The 23,905-nt window shown below is 38.9% G+C and overlaps 1 pseudogene; it reads right to left on the minus strand.

The window, feature by feature from the left end:
- Window positions 1-314: 314 nt before the first annotated feature.
- LOC109554858 (centromere protein R-like) lies at window positions 315-23,491 on the minus strand (annotated as a pseudogene).
- Window positions 23,492-23,905: the final 414 nt, after the last annotated feature.

Here is a 23,905-nt window from a genome sequence, read left to right on the forward strand (position 1 = left end):
ACTGTTTTGAATTGTGATGACTCTTGCTTTATTCTCTTTTTTTGTCATTTTCATTCATGCTTTATTAAGTCTATTCACAAATACTCAAACTATACAGAAGCATATTAGATACAGAATATAAGTTAAGATCCTTTTCTATATGCTGGCTTACTTTAAAGGGTCAAGAAGAAACATATTATTTACATTGAGATTATCTATTAGTGTGTACAGAAAGTTTAAATTACCTGCAAGAAAATGTATATAGACATGCACCTGCCCATGCTATGATCTGATATATACTGGGAAAATTAATTACAAGCATCTCTTCTGTTTCTTTAAACATGATCAGCCAGATACAGAAGTTGGCATTCATAGTTAGTGTATTTCTGCTAAATACCTTTGTTGTGAAGTCCTGAATTCTTCATTTCAAATAGTTTTTGTTTTGTTACTTTTGTCATTAGTCCTTTGTTTTCTGCATTTCTTTTTTTTAGACACATTATGCAAGGTAGATACCAATGAGGTTTTCAAGCTCTTTAATGCCTTCCAAAACCTGTATACTACTTAGATTTTACATTATTTCCATTATTTCTCAACTTTAGGTAGCAACACCATGAATTTGTCATTGTTTTGCTTTATTGACTATGCCAAAGCCTTTGACTGTGTGGATCACAATAAACTGTGGAAAATTCTTAAAGACATGGGAATACCAGACCACCTGATCTGCCTCTTGAGAAATTTGTATGCAGGTCAGGAAGCAACGGTTAGAACTGGACATGGAACAACAGACTGGTTCCAAGTAGGAAAAGGAGTACGTCAAGGCTGTATATTGTCACCCTGCTTATTTAACTTATATGCAGAGTACATCATGAAAAAAACTGGACTGGAAGAAACACAAGCTGGAATCAAGATTGCTGGGAGAAATATCAATAACCTCAGATATGCAGATGACACCACCCTTATGGCAGAAAGTGAAGAGGAACTAAAAAGCCTCTTGATGAAAGTGAAAGAGGAGAGTGAAAAGTTGGCTTAAAGCTCAACATTCAAAAAACTAAGATCATGGCCTCTGGTCCCATCACTTCATGGGAAATAGATGGGGAAACAGTGGAAACAGTGTCAGACTTTATTTTTGGGGCTCCAAAATCACTGCAGATGGTGACTGTAGCCATGAAATTAAAAGACACTTACTCCTTGGAAGGAAAGTTATGGCCAACCTAGACAGCATATTCAAAAGCAGAGACATTACTTTGCCAACAAAGGTTCGTCTAGTCAAGGCTATGGTTTTTCCTGTGGTCATGTATGGATGTGAGAGTTGGACTGTGAAGAAGGCTGAGCGCCGAAGAATTGATGCTTTTGAACTGTGGTGTTGGAGAAGACTCTTGAGAGTCCCTTGGACTGCAAGGGTGAACTCCGGGAGTTGGTGATAGACAGGGAGGCCTGGCGTGCTGCGATTCATGGGGTCTCAAAGAGTCGGACACGACTGAGAGACTGAACTGAACTGAACTGTGTGGTAGATTCATCTTATTAGTTATACTGAAGTGATTCCAGTTTTTCCTCTTTCCATTTGATGGATTATTTTTACTGTCTTCCTCCTTAGAGTTTGTGGAAGAAGCAAATGGGCTCATTTGGCAGGTTCCAGCTGTTGGAGAAGGAGAAGGCAATGGCAACCCACTCCAGGACTTTTGCCTGGAGAAACCCATGGACGGAGGAGCCTGGTAGCCTATAGTCCATGGGGTCGCACAGAGTCATACATGACTGACGCGACTTAGCAGCAGCAGCAGCTGTTGGAGAATAGGCTGCAGCACTTTTCTTCCTTGTGATTTTTGAAGAATCGAATGCATTTGCTTTTAATAGACCATCCAATTTCTGTGATCTTTTAAAAGGCACTTCGTCATTCTGGGACACATTCCTGTAACTGGATAAAATCCCTGAACAACCACTTCCAAAAACAGAGAACCTTCTGAGGGAAACACTCTTGCTTTGTTCTTATTTCTAAAGGATTTCTTTGGCTATTTAAGGTGTTTTGCAGTTCCATATAAATTTTAGTAGTGCTTTTCCTATGTCTTAAAAAAATGCCTTCAGAATCTTAATAAAAATTGCCTTGAATATATGGATAGCTTTTAGTAGTATTGACATTTTAACAATATTGATTTTTCTAATTCATAAACAAGGGATTCCTTTCCATTTATTTGTATCTTCTTCATTTTATTTCAATTTCTTGTAGTTTTTAGAGATCTTTCATCTCCTTAGTTAGATTTATTCCTCATGTTTTTTTGATGCTATTATAAATGGGATCAAGTTATTTTTTTTAATGTTCTAGAGTAAATAAATGTTGCTGATTTTTGTGTGTTGATTTTTATCTTGCTCATTTGGTTGAAAATTTAGCATTTATATATATATATAATCATGTCATCTTCTAATAAAGACACTTTTACTTCTTTCTATCCAATTCTGATATATTTTTTTTGTTTATTTGCTTGATTGCTCTAGCTAAGATTTCCAGTACTATGTCAAATAGGAGTGGTAAGAGTGGGCACACTCTTGTCTTGTTCCTGATCTTAGAGAAACAGCTTTCAACCATTTAACACCAGGTATATGGTATTAGCATGGGTTTCTCATAAATAGCCTTTATTATGGTGAGACACATTCCTCCTATGCTAAATTTTTATGAATTTTTTAATCATAAATGAATGTTGAATTTTGTTAAATGCTTTGTCTATTGAGATGATTATATATTATTTTTTCATTCTATGAATGTAATGTATCATATCAATTGACATTTTTTCTAGTAGTGTCCTTTTATCTTGAAAAAATTATTTTTTAATTGAAGGATAATTACTTTACAGAATTTTGTTCTTTTCTGTCAAACTTCAACATGAATCAGCCATAGGTATACATATCTTCCCTCCCTCTTAAACCTCCCTCCCATCTCCCTCCTTATCCCACCCCCTAGGTTGATACAGAGCCCCTGTTTTGGTTTCCTGAGACATATAACAAATTCCCATTGGCTATCTATTTTACATATGGTAATGTAAGTTTCCATGTTACTCTATCCTTACATCTCACCCTCTCCTCCCCTCTCCCCCATGTCCACAAGTCTGTTGTATGTGTCTGTTTCTCCACTGATGCCCTGCAAACAAATTCTTTGGTACCATCTTTCTAGATTCTATATATATGCATTCAATTCAGTTCAGTTGCTCAGTCATGTCTGACTCTTTGTGACCCCATGGACTGCAGCATGTCAGGCTTCCCTGTCCATCACCAATTCATGTAGCTTCCTCAAACTCATGTCCATCAAGTTGGTGATGCCATCCAACCATCTCATCCTCTGTTGTCCCCTTCTCCTCCTACCTTCAATCTTTCCCAGCAACAGGGTCTTTTCCAGTGAATCAGTACTTCACATCAGGTGGCCAAACAATTGGAGTTTTGGCTTCAGCACGTGTCCTTCCAATGACTATCCAGGACTGATTTCCTTTAGGATTGACTAGTTTGATCTCCTTGCAGACCAAGGGATTCTCAAGAGTTTTCTCCAACACCACAGTTTAAAAGCATCAATTCTTCTGTGCTCAGCTTTCTTTATGGTCCGACTCTCAAATCCATACATAACTACTAGAAAAACCAGAGCTTTAACTATATGGACCTTTGTCAGCAAAGTAATATCTCTGCTTTTTAATATGCTGTCTAGGTTGTTCATAGCTTTTCTTCCAAGGAGCAAGCGTCATTAAACTTCATGACTGCAGTCACCATCTGCAGTGATTTTGAAGAGTAAAGAAAGTCTCTCACTGTTTCCGTTGTTTCCCCATCTATTTGCCATGAAGTAATGGGAACGGATGCCATTATCTTAGTTTTCCAAATGTTGAATTTTAAGCCAGCTTTTCCACTCTCTTCTTTCACTTGCACCAAGAAACTCTATAGTTTCTCTGCATTTTCTCTCATAAGGGTTGTGTCATCTGCGTATCTGAAGTTATTGGTATTTCTCCCAGCAATCTTGATTCCAGATTGTCCTTCATCCAGCCTGGCATTTCGCATGATATACTCTGCATTTAAGTTAAATAAGCAGGGTGACAATATAAAGCCTCGAAGTACTCCTTTCCCAATTTGGAACCAGTCTGTTGTTTCATGACCAGTTTTAACTGTTGCTTCTTGACGTGCATACAGATTTTTCAGGAGGCAGGTAAGGTGGTCTGGTATTCCCATCTCTTCAAGAATTTTCCAGTTTGTTTTGATTCACACAGTCAAAGGCTTTGGCATAGTCAATAAAGCAGAAGTAGATGTTTTTCTGGAACTCTCTTGCTTTTTTGATAATGCATAAGATGTTGGCAATTTGATCTCTGGTTCACCTGCCTTTTCTGAAACCAGCTTGAACATCTGGAATTTCACAGTTCACGTACTGCTGAAGCCTGGCTTGGAGAATTTTGAGTATTACTTTGCTAGCGTGTGAGATGAGTGCAATTGTATGGTAGTTTGAACATTCTTTGGCATTGCCTTTCTTTGGGATTGGAATGAAAACTGACGTTTTCCAGTCCTGTGGCCACTGCTGAGTTTTCCAAATTTGCTGGCATATTGAGTGCAGCACTTTCACAGCATCATCTTCCAGGATTTGAAATAGCTCAACTGGAATTCCATCAACTCCACTAGCTTTGTTCATAGTGATGCTTTCTAAGGCCCACTTGACTTCACATTCCAGGATGTCTGGCTCTAGGTATGTGATCACACAATCGTGATTATCTGGGTCGTGAAGATCTTTTTTGTACAGTTCTTCTGTGTATTCTTGCCACCTCTTCTTAATATCTTCTGCTTCTCTTAGGTCCATACCATTTCTGTCCTTTATCGAGCCCATCTTTGCATGAAATGTTCCTTTGGTATCTCTGATTTTCTTGAAGAGATCTCTAGTTTTTCCCATTCTGTTATTTGCCTCTATTTCTTTGCATTGATAGCTGAGGAAGGCTTTCTTATCTCTTCTTGCTATTCTTTGGAACTCTGCATTCAGATGCTTATATATTTCCTTGTCTCCTTTGCTTTTCACTTCTCTTCTTTTCACAGCTATTTGTAAGGCCTCCCCAGACAGCCATTTTGCTTTTTTACATTTCTTTTCCATGGGGATAGTCTTGATCCCTGTCTCCTCTACAATATCATGAACCTCCGTCCATAGTTCATCAGGCACTCTATCAGATCTAGACCCTTAAATCTATTTCTCACTTCCACTGTATAATCATAAGGGATTTGATTTAGGTCGTACCTAAATGGTCTAGTTGTTTTCCCTACTTTCTTCAATTTAAGTCTTAATTGGACAATAAGGAGTTCATGATCTGAGCCACAGTCAGCTCCCAGTCTTGTTTTTGCTGCCTGTATAGAGCTTCTGCATCTTTGGCTGCAAAAAATATAATCAATCTGATTTTGGTGTTGACCATCTGGTGTTGTCCATGTGTAGAGTCTTCTCTTGTGTTGTTGGAAGAGGGTGTTTGCTATGACCAGTGCATTCTCTTGGCAATACTCTATTAGCCTTTGCCCTGCTTCATTCCGTATTCCAAGGCCAAATTTGCCTGTTACTCCACGTGTTTCTTGACTTCCTACTTTTGCATTCCAGTCTCCTATAGTGAAAAGGACATCTTTTTTGGGTGTTAGTTCAAAAGGTCTTATAGGTCTTCATAGAACCATTCAACTTCAGCTTCTTCAGCATTACCGGTTGGGGCATAGACTTGGATTACTGCGATATTGGATGGTTTGCCTTGGAAACGAACAGAGATCATTCTGTCGTTTTTGAGATTGCATGCAAGTACTGCGTTTCAGACTCTTTTTGACCATGATGGCTATTCCATTTCTTCTAAGGGATTCCTGCAGGCAGTAGTAGATATAATGATCATCTGAATTAAATTCACAACGTTTATCTTTCTGATTTACTTCACTCTGTTTAATAGGCTCTAGGTTCATCCACCTCATTTCGAACTGACACATATGCATTCCTTTTTTTTTTGCTGAGTAATATTCCATGGTGTATATGTACCAACATTTCTTTATCCATTCGTCTGCCTGTGACATCCAGCTTGGTTCCATATTCTAGCTACTGTAAATTGTGCTGCAATGAACACTGGGGTATATGTGTCTTTTTCAATTTTGGTTTATTCAGGGTAGTATGCCTAGGAGTTGGAGTGCTGAGTCCAACTAGGACTAGGTTTTATTCCTAGTTTTTTAAGGAATCTCCATACCGTCTTCCATAGTGTCTGTGTAAATTTACATTCAAACCAACAGTGAAAGAGGGTTCCCTTTCCTTCACACCCTTTCCAGCATTTATTGTTTGCAGAATTTTTGATGATGGCCATTCTGACCAGTGTGAGGTGATATCTCATTGTAGTTTTGATCTGCATTTGCTAATATTGAGTGATACTAGCATCTTTTCTGGAGAAGGCAATGGCACCCCACTCCAGTACTCCTGCCTGGAAAATCCCATGGACGGAGGAGCCTGGTAGGCTGCAGTCCATGGGGTCGCTGAGGGTCGGACACGACTGAGCAACTTCACTTTCACTTTTCACTTTCACGCATTGGAGAGGGAAATGGCAACCCACTCCAGTGTTCTTGCCTGGAGAATCCCAGGGACAGCGGAGCCTGGTGGGCTGCTGTCTATGGGGTCACACAGAGTCGGACACAACTGAAGTGACTTAGCAGCAGCAGCAGCAGCATCTTTTCACATATTTGTTGGCCATCTGTATGTCTTCTTCGGAGAAATGTCTGTTTATGTCTTTTTCTCACTTTTGGATTGGGTTGTTTGCTTTTCTGGTATCAAGTTGTATGAGCTTCTTGTGTATTTTGGAAATTAATCCTTAGTTGTTTCATTTGTAATTATTTTCTCCCATTCTGAGGGTTGTCTTTTCACCTTGTTTATAGTTTCCATTGCTGTGTCAAAACTTTTAAGTTTAATTAGGTCCCACTTGTTTACTTTTATTTCCATTTCTCTAAGATGTGAGTGATAGAAGATCATGCATTGATTTATATTATGGAGTGCTCTGCCTATGTTTTAATCTATGAGTTTTATACTTTCTGGTCATACATTAGGTGTTTATTCAATTTTGAGTTTATCTTTTTTCCTTTTTTGTTTTAATTTATTTTAATTAGAGGTGAATTACTTTACAATATTGTAGTGGTTTTTTGCCATACATTGACATGAATCAGCCATGGGTGTAAATGTGTTCCCCATCTGAACCCCCCTCCCACCTCCCTCCCTATCTCATCATGTGGGTCATCCCAGTGCACCAGCCCTGAAAACCCTGTCTCATGCATCAGACCTGGACTGGCGATCTGTTTCAGGTATGATAATATACATGTTTCAATGCTATTCTCTCAGATCATCCCACCCTCACTCTCTCCCACAGAGTCCAATAAACTGTTCTATACATCCGTGTCTCCTTCGCTGTTCCACTTATAGGGTTACCATTACTGTCTTTCTAAATTCCATATATATGCTTTAGTATACTGTATTGGTGTTTTTCTTTCTGGCTTACTTCACTCTGTATAATAGGCTCCAGTTTCATCCACCTCATTAGAACTGATTCAAATGTATTCTTTTTAATGGTTGAGTAATATTCCATTGTGTATATGTACCACCACTTTCTTACCCATTCATCTGCTGATGGACATCTAGGTTGCCTCCATGTCCTGGCTATTATAAACAGTCCTGTGATGAACACTGGGGTGGGTACACATGTCTCTTTCAATCCTGGTTTCCTCAGCAGTGTGTATGCCCAGCAGTGGGGTTGCTGGGTCATATTGCAGTTCTATTTCCAGTTTTTGAAAGAATCTCCACACTGTTCTCCATAGTGGCTGTACTAGTTTGCATTCTCACCAACAGCATAAGAGGGTTCCATTTTCTCCACACCCTTTCCAGCATTTATTGCTTGTAGATTTTTGCATAGCAGCCATTCTGACTGGTGTGTGATGGTACCTCAATGTGGTTTTGATTTGCATTATCTCTGATAATGAGTGATGTTGAGCATCTTTTCATGTTTGTTAGCCATCTGTATGTCTTCTTTGAGAAATGTCTGTTTAGTTCTTTGGACCATTTTTTGATTGGGTCATTTATCTTTCTGGAATTGAGATGCAGGAGTTGCTGTATACTTTTGAGATTAATTCTTTGTCAGGTGCTTCGTTTGGTATTATTTTCTCCCATTCTGAGGGCTGTCTTTTCACCTTGCTTATAGTTTCCTTTGTTGTGCAAAAGCTTTTAAGTTCAATTACGTTCCATTTGTATATTTTTGCCTTTATTTCCATTACTCAGAGAGGAGGGTAATAGAGGATCCTGCTGTGATTTATGTCAGAGAGTATTTTGCCTGTTTTCCTCCAGGAGTTTAATAGTTTCCAGTCTTAAATTTAGATCTTTAATCCATTTTGAGTTTATTTTTGTGTGTGGTGTTACAAAATGTTCTAGTTTCATTCTTTTACAAGTGGTTGACCAGTTTCCCCAGCACCACTTGTTAAAGAGATTATCATTTCTCCATTGTATATTCTTGCCTCCTTTGTCAAAGATAAGGTGTCCATATGTGCATGGATTTATCTCTGGGCTTTCTACTTTGTTCCATTGGTCTATATTTCTGTCTTTGTGCCTGTACCATAGTGTCTTGATGACTGTAACTCTGTAGTAGAACCTGAAATCAGGCAGGTTGATTGCTCCAGTTCCATTCTTCTTTCCCAAGATTGCTTTGGCTAGTCGAGATTTTTTGTATTTCCATACAAATGGTGAAATTATATGTCCTAGTTCTGTGGAAAATACCATTGGAATCTTGATAGGGATTGAATTGAACTATAGATTGCTTTGGGTAGTATACTCATTTTCACTATGTTGATACTTCCAATCCATGACATGGTATATTTCTCCATCTATTTGTGTCTTCTTTGATTTCTTTCATCAGTGTTTTTAGTTTTCTATATATAGAAGGAAAGTTATGACCAACCTAGATAGGATATTCAAAAGCAGAGACATTACTTTGCCAACAAAGGTCTGTCTAGTCAAGGCTATGTTTTTCCTGTGGTCATGTATGGATGTGAGAGTTGGACTGTGAAGAAAGCTGAATGCCGAACAACTGATGCTTTTGAACTGTGGTGTTGGAAAAGACTCTTGAGAGACCCTTGGACTGCAAGGAGATCCAACCAGTCCATTCTGAAGGAGATCAGCCCTGGGAGTTCTTTGGAAGGAATGATGCTAAAGCTGAAACTCCAGTATTTTGGCCACCTCATGGGAAGAGTTGACTCATTGGAAAAGACTCTGATGCTGGGAGGAATTGGGGGCAGGAGGAGAAGGGGACGACAGAGGATGAGATGGCTGGATGGCATCACTGACTCGATGAACATGAGTCTGGTTGGACTCTGGGAGTTGGTGATGGACAGGGAGGCCTGGTGTGCTGCGATTCTTGGGGTCACAAAGAGTCGGACACGACTGAGCCACTGATCTGATCTGATCTGATATATAGGTCTTTTGTTTCTTTAGGTAGATATATTTCTAAGTATTTTATTCTTTTCGTTGCAATGGTGAATGGAATTGTTTCCTTAATTTCTCTATTTTCTCATTGTTAGTGTATAAGAATGCAAAGGATTTCTCTGGGTTAATTTTATATCCTGCAACTTTACTATATTAATTGATTAGCTCTAGTAATTTTCTGGTAGAGTCTTTAGAGTTTTCTATGTAGAGGATCATGTCATCTGCCAACAGTGAGAGTTTACTTCTTCTTTTCCAATCTGGATTCCTTGTATTTCTTTTTCTGCTCTGATTGCTGTGGCCAAAACTTTCAAAACTATGTTGAATACTAGTGGTGAGAGTGTGCACCCTTGTCTTGTTCCTGACTTTAAGGAAATTGCTTTCAATTTTTCACCATTGAGGATAATGTTTGCTGAGGGTTTGTCATATATGGCTTTTATTATGTTGATGTTCAGTTCAGTTCAGTTCAGTCACTCAGTCGTGTCCGACTCTTTACGACCCCATGAATTGCACCACGCCAGGCCTCCCTGTCCATCACCAATTCCCAGAGATCACCCAGACTCATGTCCATCGAGTTGATGATGCCATCCAGCAATCTCATCCTCTGTCGTCCCCTTCTCCTCCTGCCCCCAATCCCTCCCAGCATCAGAGTCTTTTCCAATGAGTCAACTCTTCCCATGAGGTGGCCAAAGTACTGGAGTTTCAGCTTTAGCATCAGTCCTTCCAAAGAACACCCAGGACTGATCTCCTTTAGGATGGACTGCTTGGATCTCCTTGCAGTCCAAGGGACTCTAAAGAGTCTTCTCCAACACCACAGTTCAAAAGCATCAATTCTTCGGCACTCAGCTTTCTTCACAGTCCAACTCTCACATCCATACATGACCACTGGAAAAACCATAGATTTGACTAGATGGACCTTTGTTGGCAAAGTAATGTCTCTGCTTTTGAATATGCTATCTAGGTTGGTCCTAGCTTTTCTTCCAAGGAGTAAGCATCTTTTAATTTCATGGCTGCAATCACCGTCTGCAGTGATTTGGGAGCCCAGAAAAATAAAGTCTGACACTGTTTCCATTGTTTCCCCATCTATTTCCCATGAAGTGATGGGACCAGATGCCATGATCTTGGTTTTCTGAATGTTGAACTTTAAGCCAACTTTTTCACTCTCCTTTTTCACTTTCATCAAGAGGCTTTTTATTTCCTCTTCACTTTCTGCCATAAGGGTGGTGTCATCTGCATATCTGAGGTTATTGGTATTTCTCCAGGCAATCTTGATTCCAGCTTGTGCTTCTTCCAGTCCAGTGTTTCTCATGATGTACTCTGCATACAAGGGAAGCCCCAAGTTAAATAAGCAGGGTGAGAATATACAGCCTTAACATACTCCTTTTCCTATTTGGAACCAGTCTGTTGTTCCATGTCCAGTTCTAACTGTTGCTTCCTGACCTGCATACAGGTTTCTCAAGAGGCAGGTGAGGTGGTCTGGTATTTCCATCCCTTTCAGAATTTTCCACAGTTTATTGTGATCCATGCAGTCAAAGGCTTTGGCATAGTCAATTAAGCAGAAATAGATGTTTTTCTGGAACTCTCTTGCTTTTTCCATGATCCAGTGGATGTTGGCAATTTGATCTCTGGTTCTTCTGCCTTTTCTAAAACCAGCTTGAACATCAGGAAGTTCACGGTTCGTGTATTGCTGAAGCCTGGCTTGGATAATTTTGAGCATTGCTTTACTAGCGTGTGAGATGAGTGCGACTGTGTGGTAGTTTGAGGATTTTTTGCATTGCCTTTCTTTGGGATTAGAATGAAAGCTGACCTTTTCCAGTCCTGTGGCCATTGCTGAGTTTTCCAAATTTGCTGGCATATTGAGTGTAGCACTTTCACAGCATCATCTTCCAGGATTTGAAATACCTCAACTGAAATTCCATCACCTCCACTAGCTTTGTTCATAGTGATGCTTTCTAAGGCCCACTTGACTTCACATTCCAGGATGTCTGGCTCTAGGTCAGTGATCACACCATTGTGATTATCTTGGTCATGAAGAAATTTTTTTTACAGTTTTTCTTTGTATTCTTACCACCTCTACTTAATATTTTCTGCTTCTGTTAGGTCCATACCATTTCTGTCCTTTATCGAGCCCATCTTTGCGAAATGTTCCCTTGGTATCTCTAATTTCCTTGAAGAGATCTCTAGTCTTTCTCATTCCTTTGTTTTCCTCTATTTCTTTGCATTGATCACTGAGGAAGGCTTTCTTTTTCTTTTTTTTTAATTTTATTTTATTTTTAAACTTTACATAATTGTATTAGTTGTGCCAAATATCAAAATGAATCCACCACAGGTTTACATGTGTTCCCCATCCTGAACCCTCCTCCCTCCTCCCTCCCCATACCATCCCTCTGGGTCGTCCCAGTGCACTAGCCCCAAGCATCCAGTATCGTGCATCAAACCTGGACTGGCAACTCGTTTCTTACATGATATTTTACATGTTTCAATGTCATTCTCCCAAATCTTCCAACCCTCTCCCTCTCCCACAGAGTCCATTAGACTGTTCTATACATCAGTGTCTCTTTTGCTGTCTCGTACACCGGGTTATTGTTACCATCTTTCTAAATTCCATATAAATGCGTTAGTATACTGTATTTATGTTTTTCCTTCTGGCTTACTTCACTCTGTATAATAGGCTCCAGTTTCATACACCTCATTAGACCTGATTCAAATGTATTCTTTTTAATGGCTGAGTAATACTCCATTGTGTATATGTACCACAGCTTTCTTATCCATTCATCTGCTGATGGGCATCTAGGTTGCTTCCATGTCCTGGCTATTATAAACAGTGCTGCAATGAACATTGGGGTACACGTGTCTCTTTCCCTTCTGGTTTCCTCAGTGTGTATGCCCAACAGTGGGATTGCTGGATCATAAGGCAGTTCTATTTCCAGTTTTTTTAGGAATCTCCACACTGTTCTCCATAGTGGCTGCGCTAGTTTGCATTCCCACCAACAGTGTAAGAGGGTTCCCTTTTCTCCACACCCTCTCCAGCATTTATTATTTGTAGACTTTTGGATCGCAGCCATTCTGACTGGTGTGAAATGGTACCTCATAGTGGTTTTGATTTGCATTTCTCTGATAATGAGTGATGTTGAGCATCTTTTCATGTGTTTGTTAGCCATCTGTATGTCTTCTTTGGAGAAATGTCTATTTAGTTCTTTGGCCCATTTTTTGATTGGGTCGTTTATTTTTCTGGAGTTGAGCTGTAGGAGTTGCTTGTGTATTTTTGAGATTAGTTGTTTGTCAGTTGCTTCATTTGCTATTATGTTCTCCCATTCTGAAGGCTGTCTTTTCACCTTGCTAATAGTTTCCTTTGATGTGCAGAAGCTTTTAAGGTTAATTAGGTCCCATTTGTTTATTTTTGATTTTATTTCCAATATTCTGGGAGGTGGGTCATAGAGGATCCTGCTGTGATGTATGTCGGAGAGTGTTTTGCCTATGTTCTCCTCTAGGAGTTTTATAGTTTCTGGTCTTACGTTGAGATCTTTAATCCATTTTGAGTTTATTTTTGTGTATGGTGTTAGAAAGTGGTCTAGTTTCATTCTTTTACAAGTGGTTGACCAGATTTCCCAGCACCACTTGTTAAAGAGATTGTCTTTAATCCATTGTATATTCTTGCCTCCTTTGTCAAAGATAAGGTGTCCATATGTGCGTGGATTTATCTCTGGGCTTTCTATTTTGTTCCATTGATCTATATTTCTGTCTTTGTGCCAGTACCATACTGTCTTGATAACTGTGGCTTTGTAGTAGAGCCTGAAGTCAGGTAGGTTGATTCCTCCAGTTCCATTCTTCTTTCTCGAATAGCTTTGGCTATTCGAGGTTTTTTGTATTTCGATACAAATTGTGAAATTATTTGTTCTAGCTCTGTGAAGAATACTGTTGGTAGCTTGATAGGGATTGCTTTGAATCTATAAATTGCTTTGGGTAGTATACTCATTTTCACTATATTGATTCTTCCAATCCATGAATATGGTATATTTTTCCATCTATTAGTGTCCTCTTTGATTTCTTTCACCAGTGTTTTATAGTTTTCTATATATAGGTCTTTAGTTTCTTTAGGTAGATATATTCCTAAGTATTTTATTCTTTCCATTGCAATGGTGAATGGAATTGTTTCCTTAATTTCTCTTTCTGTTTTCTCATTATTAGTGTATAGGAATGCAAGGGATTTCTGTGTGTTGATTTTATATCCTACAACTTTACTATAGTCATTGATTATTTCTAGTAATTTTCTAGTGGAATCTTTAGGGTTTTCTATGTAGAGGATCATGTCATCTGCAAATAGTGAGAGTTTTACTTCTTTTTTTCCAATTTGGATTGCTTTTATTTCTTTTTCTGCTCTGATTGCTGTGGCCAAAACTTCCAAAACTATGTTGAATAGTAATGGTGAAAGTGGGCACCCTTGTCTTGTTCCTGACTTTAGAGGAAATGCTTTCAATTTTTCACCATTGAGGATAATGTTTGCTGTGGGTTTGTCATATATAGCTTTTATTATGTTGAGGTATATTCCTTCTATTCCTGCTTTCTGGAGAGTTTTTATCATAAATGGATGTTGAATTTTGTCAAAGGCTTTCTCTGCATCTATTGAGATAATCGTATGGTTTTTATTTTTCAATTTGTTAATGTGGTGTATTACATTGATTGATTTGCGGATATTGAAGAATCCTTGCATCCCTGGGATAAAGCCCACTTGGTCATGGTGTATGATCTTTTTAATGTGTTGTTGGATTCTGATTGCTAGAATTTTGTTAAGGATTTTTGCATCTATGTTCATTAGTGATATTGGCCTGTAGTTTTCTTTTTTTGTGGGATCTTTGTCAGGTTTTGGTATTAGGGTGATGGTGGCCTCATAGAATGAGTTTGGAAGTTTACCTTCCTCTGCAATTTTTTGGAAGAGTTTGATCAGGATAGGTGTCAGCTCTTCTCTAAATTTTTGGTAGAATTCAGCTGTGAAGCCGTCTGGACCGGGGCTTTTGTTTGCTGGAAGATTTTTGATTACAGTTTCAATTTCCGTGCTTGTGATGGGTCTGTTAAGATTTTCTATTTCTTCCTGGTCGAGTTTTGGAAAGTTGTACTTTTCTAAGAATTTGTCCATTTCTTCCACATTGTCCATTTTATTGGCATATAATTGTTGATAGTAGTCTCTTATGATCCTTTGTATTTCTGTGTTGTCTGTTGTGATCTCTCCATTTTCGTTTCTAATTTTGTTGATTTGATTTTTCTCCCTTTGTTTCTTGATGAGTCTAGCTAATGGTTTGTCAATTTTATTTATCCTTTCAAAGAACCAGCTTTTGGTTTTGTTGATTTTTGCTATGGTCTCTTTTGTTTCTTTTGCATTTATTTCTGCTCTAATTTTTAAGATTTCTTTCCTTCTACTAACCCTGGGGTTCTTCATTTCTTCCTTTTCTAGTTGCTTTAGGTGTAGAGTTAGGTTATTTATTTGACTTTTTTCTTGTTTCTTGAGGTGTGCCTGTATTGCTATGAACTTTCCCCTTAGGACTGCTTTTACCGTGTCCCACAGGTTTTGGGTTGTTGTGTTTTCATTTTCATTCGTTTCTATGCAAATTTTGATTTCTTTTTTGATTTCTTCTGTGATTTGTTGGTTATTCAGCAACGTGTTGTTCAGCCTCCATATGTTGGAATTTTTAATAGTTTTTCTCCTGTAATTGAGATCTAATCTTACTGCATTGTGGTCAGAAAAAATGCTTGGAATGATTTCAATTTTTTTGAATTTACCAAGGCTAGCTTTATGGCCCAGGATGTGATCTATCCTGGAGAAGGTTCCATGTGCGCTTGAGAAAAAGGTGAAATTCATTGTTTTGGGATGAAATGTCCTATAGATATCAATTAGGTCTAACTGGTCTATTGTATCGTTTAAAGTTTGTGTTTCCTTGTTAATTTTCTGTTTAGTTGATCTATCCATAGGTGTAAGTGGGGTATTAAAGTCTCCCACTATTATTGTGTTATTGTTAATTTCTCCTTTCATACTTGTTAGCATTTGTCTTAGGTACTGTGGTGCTCCCGTGTTGGGTGCATATATATTTATAATTGTTATATCTTCTTCTTGGATTGATCCTTTGATCATTATGTAGTGACCTTCTTTGTCTCTTTTCACAGCCTTTGTTTTAAAGTCTATTTTATCTGATATGAGTATTGCTACTCCTGCTTTCTTTTGGTCCCTATTTGCATGGAAAATCTTTTTCCAGCCCTTCACTTTCAGTCTGTATGTGTCCCCTGTTTTGAGGTGGGTCTCTTGTAGACAACATATGTAGGGGTCTTGTTTTTGTATCCATTCAGCCAGTCTTTGTCTTTTGGTTGGGGCATTCAACCCATTTACGTTTAAGGTAATTACTGATAAGTATGATCCCGTTGCCATTTACTTTATTGTTTTGGGTTCGAGTTTATACACTGTTTTTGTGTTTCCTGTCTAGAGAATATCCTTTAGTATTTGTTGGAGAGCTGGTTTGGTGGTGCAGAATTCTCTCAGCTTTTGCTTGTCTGAAAAGCTTTTGCTTTCTCCTTCATACTTGAATGAGATCCTTGCTGGGTACAATAATCTGGGCTTTAGGTTATTTTCTTTCATCATTTTAAGTATGTCTTGCCATTCCCTCCTGGCTTGAAGAGTTTCTATTGAAAGATCAGCTGTTATCCTTATGGGAATTCCCTTGTGTGTTATTTGTTGTTTTTCCCTTGCTGCTTTTAATATTTGTTCTTTGTGTTTGATCTTTGTTAATTTGATTAATATGTGTCTTGGGGTGTTTCTCCTTGGGTTTATCCTGTTTGGGACTCTCTGGGTTTCTTGGACTTGGGTGACTATTTCCTTCCCCATTTTAGGGAAGTTTTCCACTATTATCTCCTCAAGTATTTTCTCATGGTCTTTCTTTTTGTCTTCTTCTTCTGGAACCCCTATGATTCGAATGTTGTAGCGTTTAATATTGTCCTGGAGGTCTCTGAGATTGTCCTCATTTCTTTTAATTCGTTTTTCTTTTATCCTCTCTGATTCATTTATTTCTACCATTCTATCTTCTAATTCACTAATCCTATCTTCTGCCTCTGTTATTCTACTATTTGTTGCCTCCAGAGTGTTTTTAATTTCATTTATTGCATTATTCATTATATATTGACTCTTTTTTATTTCTTCTAGGTCCTTGTTAAACCTTTCTTGCATCTTCTCAATCCTTGTCTCCAGGCTATTTATCTGTGATTCCATTTTAGTTTCATGATTTTGGATCAATTTCACTATCATTTTTCGGAATTCTTTATCAGGTAGATTCCCTATCTCTTCCTCTTTTGTTTGGTTAGGTGGGCATTTATCCTGTTCCTTTATCTGCTGAGTATTCCTCTGTCTCTTCATCTTGTTTAAATTGCTGAGTTTGGGGTGTCCTTTCTGTATTCTGGCAGTTTGTGGAATTCTCTTTATTGTGGCGTTTCCTCACTGTGTGTGGGTTTGTACAGGTGGCTTGTCAAGGTTTCCTGGTTAGGGAAGCTTGTGTCGGTGTTCTGGTGTGTGGAGCTGTATTTCTTCTCTCTGGAGTGCAATGAAATGTCCAGTAATGAGTTGTGAGATGTCTATAGTTTTGGGGTGACTTTGGGCAGCCTGTATCTTGAAGCTCAGGGCTGTGTTCCTGTGTTGCTGGAGAATTTTGGTATGTCTTGCCCTGGAACTTATTTGCCCTTGTGTGGTGCTTGGTTTCAGTGTCGGTATGGAGGCATTTGATGAGCTCCTGTCAATTAATGTTCCTTGGAGTCAGGAGTTCCCTGGAGTCAGGGTTTGGACTTAAGTCTCCTGCTTCCGGTTATCAGTCTTATTTTTACAGTAGTTTCAAAACTTCTCCTTCTATACAGCACCATTGATAAAACATCTACATTAAAAATGAAAAGTTTCTCTATGGTGAGGGTCACTCAGAGAGGTTCACAGGGTTACATGGAGAAGAGAAGAGGGAGGAGGGAGTTAGAGGTGACCCAAATGAGATGAGGTGAATCAATAGTGGAGAGAGTGGGCTAGCCAGTAGTCACTTCCTTATGTGCACTCCGCAACTGGACCACTCAGAGATGTTCACGGAGTTATACAGAGAAGAGAAGAAGGAGGAAGGTGACAGAGGTGGCCAGAAGGATAAAAGGGGGGAATGAAAAGGAGGGAGACAGATCCAGCCAGTAATCAGTTCCCTAAGTGTTCTCCACCATCTGGAACACACAGAAATTCACAGAGTTGGGTAGAGTAGAGAGGGGTTAGGGAGGAGACACAGGCGACCTGGTGGAGAAAAAGGAGAGTCCAAAGGGAGAGAGAGCAGTCAAACCAGTAATCTCGCTCCCTAGTGAAAAATGGGTCCTGAAGATTGGGTTCTTAAAGGTACAAAATTGGTAACAAATACATAAAAGCAAAAATTAAAAATCTAGAGTAGAGTTTGGAATTTCAAAAATACGATGTTAAAGAAAAGAAGAAGGAAAAGAAAGAGAGAAAAAATGAACAAACAAAAACAAACAAGGTCGCGAAAATTATAAAGAAAGTACAGGTACAAAATTGATAACTAATACCAAAAAGCAAAAATTAAAAATCTAGAGTAGAGTTTGGAATTTCAGAAATACAATGTTAAAAAAAAAAGAAGAAGAAAAATAAAGAGAGAAAACAAACAAAAACAAACAATGTCACAAAAATTATAAAGAAAATACAGGTACAAAATTGATATCAAATACCAAAAAGCATGAATTAAAAATCTAGAGTAGAGTTTGGAATTTCAGATATACAATGTTATATAAAAGAAGAAGAGAAAGAAACAGAGAAGAAGAAGAAAAAAAAAAGTCACAGAAATTATATAAAAAAAAACTATAGGTACAAAATTGATAACATATACCAAAAAGCAAAAATTAAAAATCTAGAGTAGAGTTTGGAATTTCAAAAATACAATGTTAAAGAAAACAAGAAAAAAAAAAGGTCAAAAAATTATAATATATATATATGAAGTTTGCTGAAGAAGAAAAAAATAGGGTCTTTTTTTTGCAAAGTAATAGGTTATAAAAGTGAAAATTAAAGGAACAATAGAGGACTTAAAATTTTTTTTAATTAAAAAAAAAGAAAGAATGATCGTAAAAATAGTAAAAATATATCTAGGACTTTCTTGGTTTTGTTGTGGGTGTTGTGGGTTCAGTTCATTTTTGGCTAGTTCCTTGGTCAGACTTATATTTCTCAAGATCTATAGGCCCCTTCCTATGTAGTCCGTAGTAACCACAGGGTTTTGATCTATTGCCTGTAGCTTCCAAGGCGTTTCCCTCTGTTATATCTTCTTCTGTTTGCTAGTCTCTTCAGTATCTGGTTTCCGCCCTGCCGCAAAGGACACTTTTTTTTTTTTAGGCTTACTTGTTCAGTCGCACTGTGGGGAGGGAGGGAGGGATGCTGCAAACAAATAACACTGGCGTGGGCTCGCAGTGCCTCAGCCACCCTGGGTCTGCCCCCGCTCACGGCGCGTGTAGCCACCCTGCCCACACTGATCGGGCTTTAGGTTGTTCCTCCGGGAACAATCCACAGCCGGCCCTGGGTTGCATGCACCTCCCAGGTCCAAGCCACTCAGGTTCAGGCCCTCGGGTAGTCCTCAGAGGCGCAGACTCAGTTGGGCCTGCGTTTTGTGCTCTTCCCAGGTCCGAGCAGCTCAGGTGATGAGGTGTTTGGCGAGCGCCAATGCTGCGACTTATCGCCTCCCCGCCACTCGGTTATCTGGGTGTAAAACCGGCGCACCTTCTCAGGCAGATGTTGACCGTCCAGACCCCCAAGAAGTTTTAGTTAGCAAAGAAGCCTGCTTACAGTTTTACTGATAATGTCTCTCTGGGGCTGCGCTTGTCCCCTTCCGGCTCTGGCTGCCTGTCACCGGAGGGGAAAGGTCTGCAGCCGGCTATCTCTGTTCAGTCCTTTGTTCCGTGCGTGGGCCTGGCAGTCTTAGGTTAGGGCTGGCTTTTCGCGTGGTAGATATCCCACAGTCTGGTTTGCCAGCCCAAATAATTTCGCTCAGATAGCGCTCAGGGTATTCAGGCCAGATTCTTACTCTCAGCGATGCAGCCCGTGCCGCGCCTCCCTGCCCAGCCCCCGCTTGCTAATGGCGGATGCAGGCGTCTGCGCTGCTTCTCCGCTGGGGGAGTTACCGTAGGGCTGGCAATCTGCGAGTTTTAATTGTTTATTTATGTTTTCTCCCTGTTATGTTGCCCTCTGTGCTTCCAAAGCTCGGCACAGATTCAGCAGTGAGAAGGTTTCCTGGTGTTTGGAAACTTCTCTCTTTTTAAGATTCCCTTCCCGGGACGGAACTCCGTCCCTCCCTCTTTTGTCTCTTTTTTTTGTCTTTAATATTTTTTCCTACCTCCTTTTGAAGAGTTGGGTTGCTTTTCTGGGTGCCTGATGTCCTCTGCCAGCATTCAGAAGTTGTTTTGTGGAATTTACTCGACGTTTAAATGCTCTTTTGATGAATTTGTGGGGGAGAAAGTGTTCTCCCCATCCTACTCCTCCGCCATCTTGGCTCCTCCCCCTGAGGAAGGCTTTCTTATTTCTTCTTGCTATTCTTTGGAACTCTGCATTCAGATGCTTATATCTTTCCTTGTCTCCTTTGCTTTTCGCTTCTCTACTTTTCACAGCTATTTGTAAAACCTCCAAGAAAATTTGGCCTTAGAATATGGAATGAAGCAGGGCAAAGGCTAAGAGAGTTTTGCCAAGAGAACACACTGGTCATAGCAAACACCTTCTTCCAACAAGACAAGAGAATACTCTACACATGGACATCATCAGATGGTCAACACTGAAATCAAATTGATTATATTCTTTGCAGCCAAAGATGGAGAAGCTCTATACAGTCAGCAAAAACAAGACCAGGAGCTGACTGTGGCACAGATCATGAACTCCTTATTGCCAAATTCAGACTTAATTTGAAGAAAGTAGGGAAAACCACTAGACCATTCAGGTATGACCTAAATCAAATCCCGTATAATTATACAATGGAAGTGAGAAATATATTTAAGGGTCTATGTCTGATAGATAGAGTGCCTGATGAACTATGGATGGAGGTTCGTGACACTGTAGAGGAGACAGGGATCAAGAGCATCCCCATGGAAAAGAAATATGTTGAGGTATGTTCCTTCTATTCCTGCTTTCTGGAGGGTTTTTATCATAAATGGATGTTGAATTTTGTTGAAGGCTTTCTCTGCATCTATTGAGATTATCATATGGTTTTTATCTTACTATTTATTAATGTGGTGCATTAAGTTGATTGATTTGTGGATGTTGAAGAAGCCTTGTATCCCTGGGATAAAGCCCACTTGGTCATGATATATGACCTTTTTAATATGTTTTTGGATTCTGTTTGCTAGAATTTTGTTAAGGAATTTTGCATCTATGTTCATCAGTGATATTGGCCTGTAGTTTTCCTTTTTTGTGGCATCTTTTTCAGGTTTTGGTATTAGGGTGATGGTGGCCTCATAGAATGAGTTTGGAAGTTTACCTTCCTCTGTAATATTCTGGAAGAGTTTGAGTAGGATAGGTGCTAGTTCTTCTCTAAATTTTTGGTAGAATTCAGCTGTGAAGCCATTTATTCCTGGGCTTTTGTTTGCCAGAAGATTTCTGATTACAGTTTCAATTTCCGTGCTTGTGATGGGTCTGTTAAGATTTTCTATTTCTTCCTGGTTCAATTTTGGACAGTTGTACTTTTCTAAGAATTTGTCCATTTCTTCCAAGTTGTCCATTTTAGTTGCATATAGTTGCTGATAGTAGTCTCTTATGATCCTTTGTATTTCTGTGTTGTCTGTTGTGATCTCTCCATTTTCATTTCTAATTTTGTTGATTTGATTCTTCTCCCTTTGTTTCTTGATGAGTCTGGCTAGTGGTTTGTCAATGTTATTTATCTTCTCAAAGAACCAGCTTTTGGCTTTGTTGATTTTTGCTATGGTCTCTTTTGTTTCTTTTGCATTTATTTCTGCCCTAATTTCAAGATTTCTTTCCTTCTACTAACCCTGGGGTTCATAATTTCTTTCTCTTCAAGATGCTTTAGGTGTAGAGTTAGGTTATTTATTTGACTTTTTTCTTGTTTCTTGAGGTAAGCCTGTATTGCTATGAACCTTCCCCTTAGCACTGCTTTTACAGTGTTCCACAGATTTGGGGTTGTTGTGTTTTCGTGTTCATTCATTTGTATGCATATTTTGATTTCTTTTTTTATTTCTTCTGTACTTTGTTGGTTATTCAGAAGTGTGTTGTTTAGCCTCCATATGTTGGAATTTTTACTAGCTTTTTTTTTTCTGTAATTGACATCTAATTTTATTGCATTGTGATCAGAAAAGATGCTTGGAATGATTTCAATTTTTCTGAATTTACCAAGGCTAGACTTATGGCCCAGGATGTGATCTATCCTGGAGAAGGTTCCATGTGTGCTTGAGAAAAAGGTGAAATTCATTGTTTTGTGGTGAAATGTCCTATAGATATTAATTAGGTCTAACTGGTCCATTGTGTCATTTAAAGTTTGTGTTTCCTTGTTAATTTTCTGTTTAGTTGATCTATCCATAGGTGTGAGTGGGGTATTAAAGTCTCCCACTATTATTGTGTTACTGTTAATTTCCCCTTTCATATTTGTTAGCATTTGCCATACATATTGCTGTGCTCCTATGTTGGGTGCATATATATTTATAATTGTTATATCTTCTTCTTGGGTTGATCCTTTGATCATTATGTAGTGTCCTTCTTTGTCTCTTTTCACAGCCTTTATTTAAAAGTCTATTTTATCTGATATGTGTATTGCTACACCTGCTTTTTTTGGTCTCCAAAATTAAATATTAAAATTAAATATCTTTTTCCAGCTCTTCACTTTCAGTGTGTATGTGTCCCTTGTTTCGAGGTGGGTCTCTTGTAGACAACATATATAGGGGTCTTGTTTTTGTACCCATTCAGCCAGTCTTTGTCTTTTGGTAGGGGCATTCAACCCATTTACATTTAAAGGTATTATTGATAAGTATGATCCCGTTGCCATTTACTTTGTTGTTTTGGGTTCCAGTTGATACACCCTTTCTGTGCTTCCTCTCTAAAGAAGATTCTTTAGCATTTGTTGGAGAACTTGTTTGGTGGTGCTGAATTCTCTCAGCTTTTGGTTGTCTGTAAAGCTTTTGATTTCTCCTTCATATTTGAATGAGATCCTTGCTGGGTACAGTAATCTGGGCTGTAGGATTTTCTCTTTCATCACGTTAAGTATGTCCTGTGATTCCCTTCTGGCCTGAAGAGTTTCTATTGAAAGAGCAGCTGTTATCCTTATGGGAATCCCCTTGTGTGTTATTTGTTGTTTTTCCCTTGCTGCTTTTAATATTTGTTCTTTGTGCTTAATCTTTGTTGATTTGATGAATATGTGTCTTGTGGTGTTTCGCCTTGGGTTTATCCTGTTTGGGACTCTCTGGGTTTCTTGGACTTGGGTGATTATTTCCTTCCCCATTTTAGGGAAGTTTTCAACTATTATCTCCTCGAGTATTTTCTCATGGCCTTTCTTTTTTCTTCTTCTTCTTCTTCTGGGACTCCTATGATTCGAATGTTGGAGCATTTAACATTGTCGCAGAGGTCCCTCATTTCTTTTAATCTTTTTTCTTTTTTCCTCTCTGCTTCACTTATTTCTACCATTCTATTTCTAGCTCACTTATCCTATCTTCTGCCTCTGTTATTCTACTGTTGGTTCCCTCCAGAGTGTTTTTTATCTCATTTATTGCATTATTCATTATTGATTGACTCTTTTTTATTTCTTCTAGGTCCTTGTTAAACCTTTCTTGCATCACCTCAATCCTTGTCTCCAGGCTATTTATCTGTAACTCCATTTTGTTTTCAAGATTTTGGATAATTTTGACTATCATTATTTGGAATTCTTTTTCAGGTACACTCCCTATGTCCCCCTCTTTTGTTTGGTTGGTGGGCATTTATCCTGTTCCTTTACCTGCTGAGTACTTCTCTGCCTTTTCATCTTGTTTATATTGCTGTGTTTGGGGTGGCATTTCTGTATTCTGGCAGTTTGTCATTCCTCTTTATTGCAGAGGTTCCTACCTGTGGGTGGGTTGGACGAGTGGCTTGTCAAGGTTTCATGGTTAGGGAAGCTTGTGTCGGTGTTCTGGTTGATGGAGCTGGATTTCTTCTCTCTGGGGTGCAATAAAGTGTCCAGCAGTGAGTTTTGAGATGTCTATGGGTTTGTTTGTCTTTGGGCACCCTGTATATTGAAGCTCAGGGCTATGGTCCTGCTTTGCTGGAGAATTTGCATGGTATGTCTTGCTTTGGAAATTTTTGGCTCTTGGATGGTGCTTGGTTTCCGTGTAGGTATGGAAGCTTTTGGATGTGCTTTTATCGATGAATGTTCCCTGGAGTCAGGTGTTCTTTGGTGTTCTCAGGTTTTGGACTTAAGCCTCCTGTCTGGTTTTCAATCTTATTCTTACAGTAGC

This window comes from Bos indicus, chromosome X (genome assembly GCF_029378745.1).
Source record: "Bos indicus isolate NIAB-ARS_2022 breed Sahiwal x Tharparkar chromosome X, NIAB-ARS_B.indTharparkar_mat_pri_1.0, whole genome shotgun sequence".
NCBI classification, from domain to species: domain Eukaryota; kingdom Metazoa; phylum Chordata; class Mammalia; order Artiodactyla; family Bovidae; genus Bos; species Bos indicus.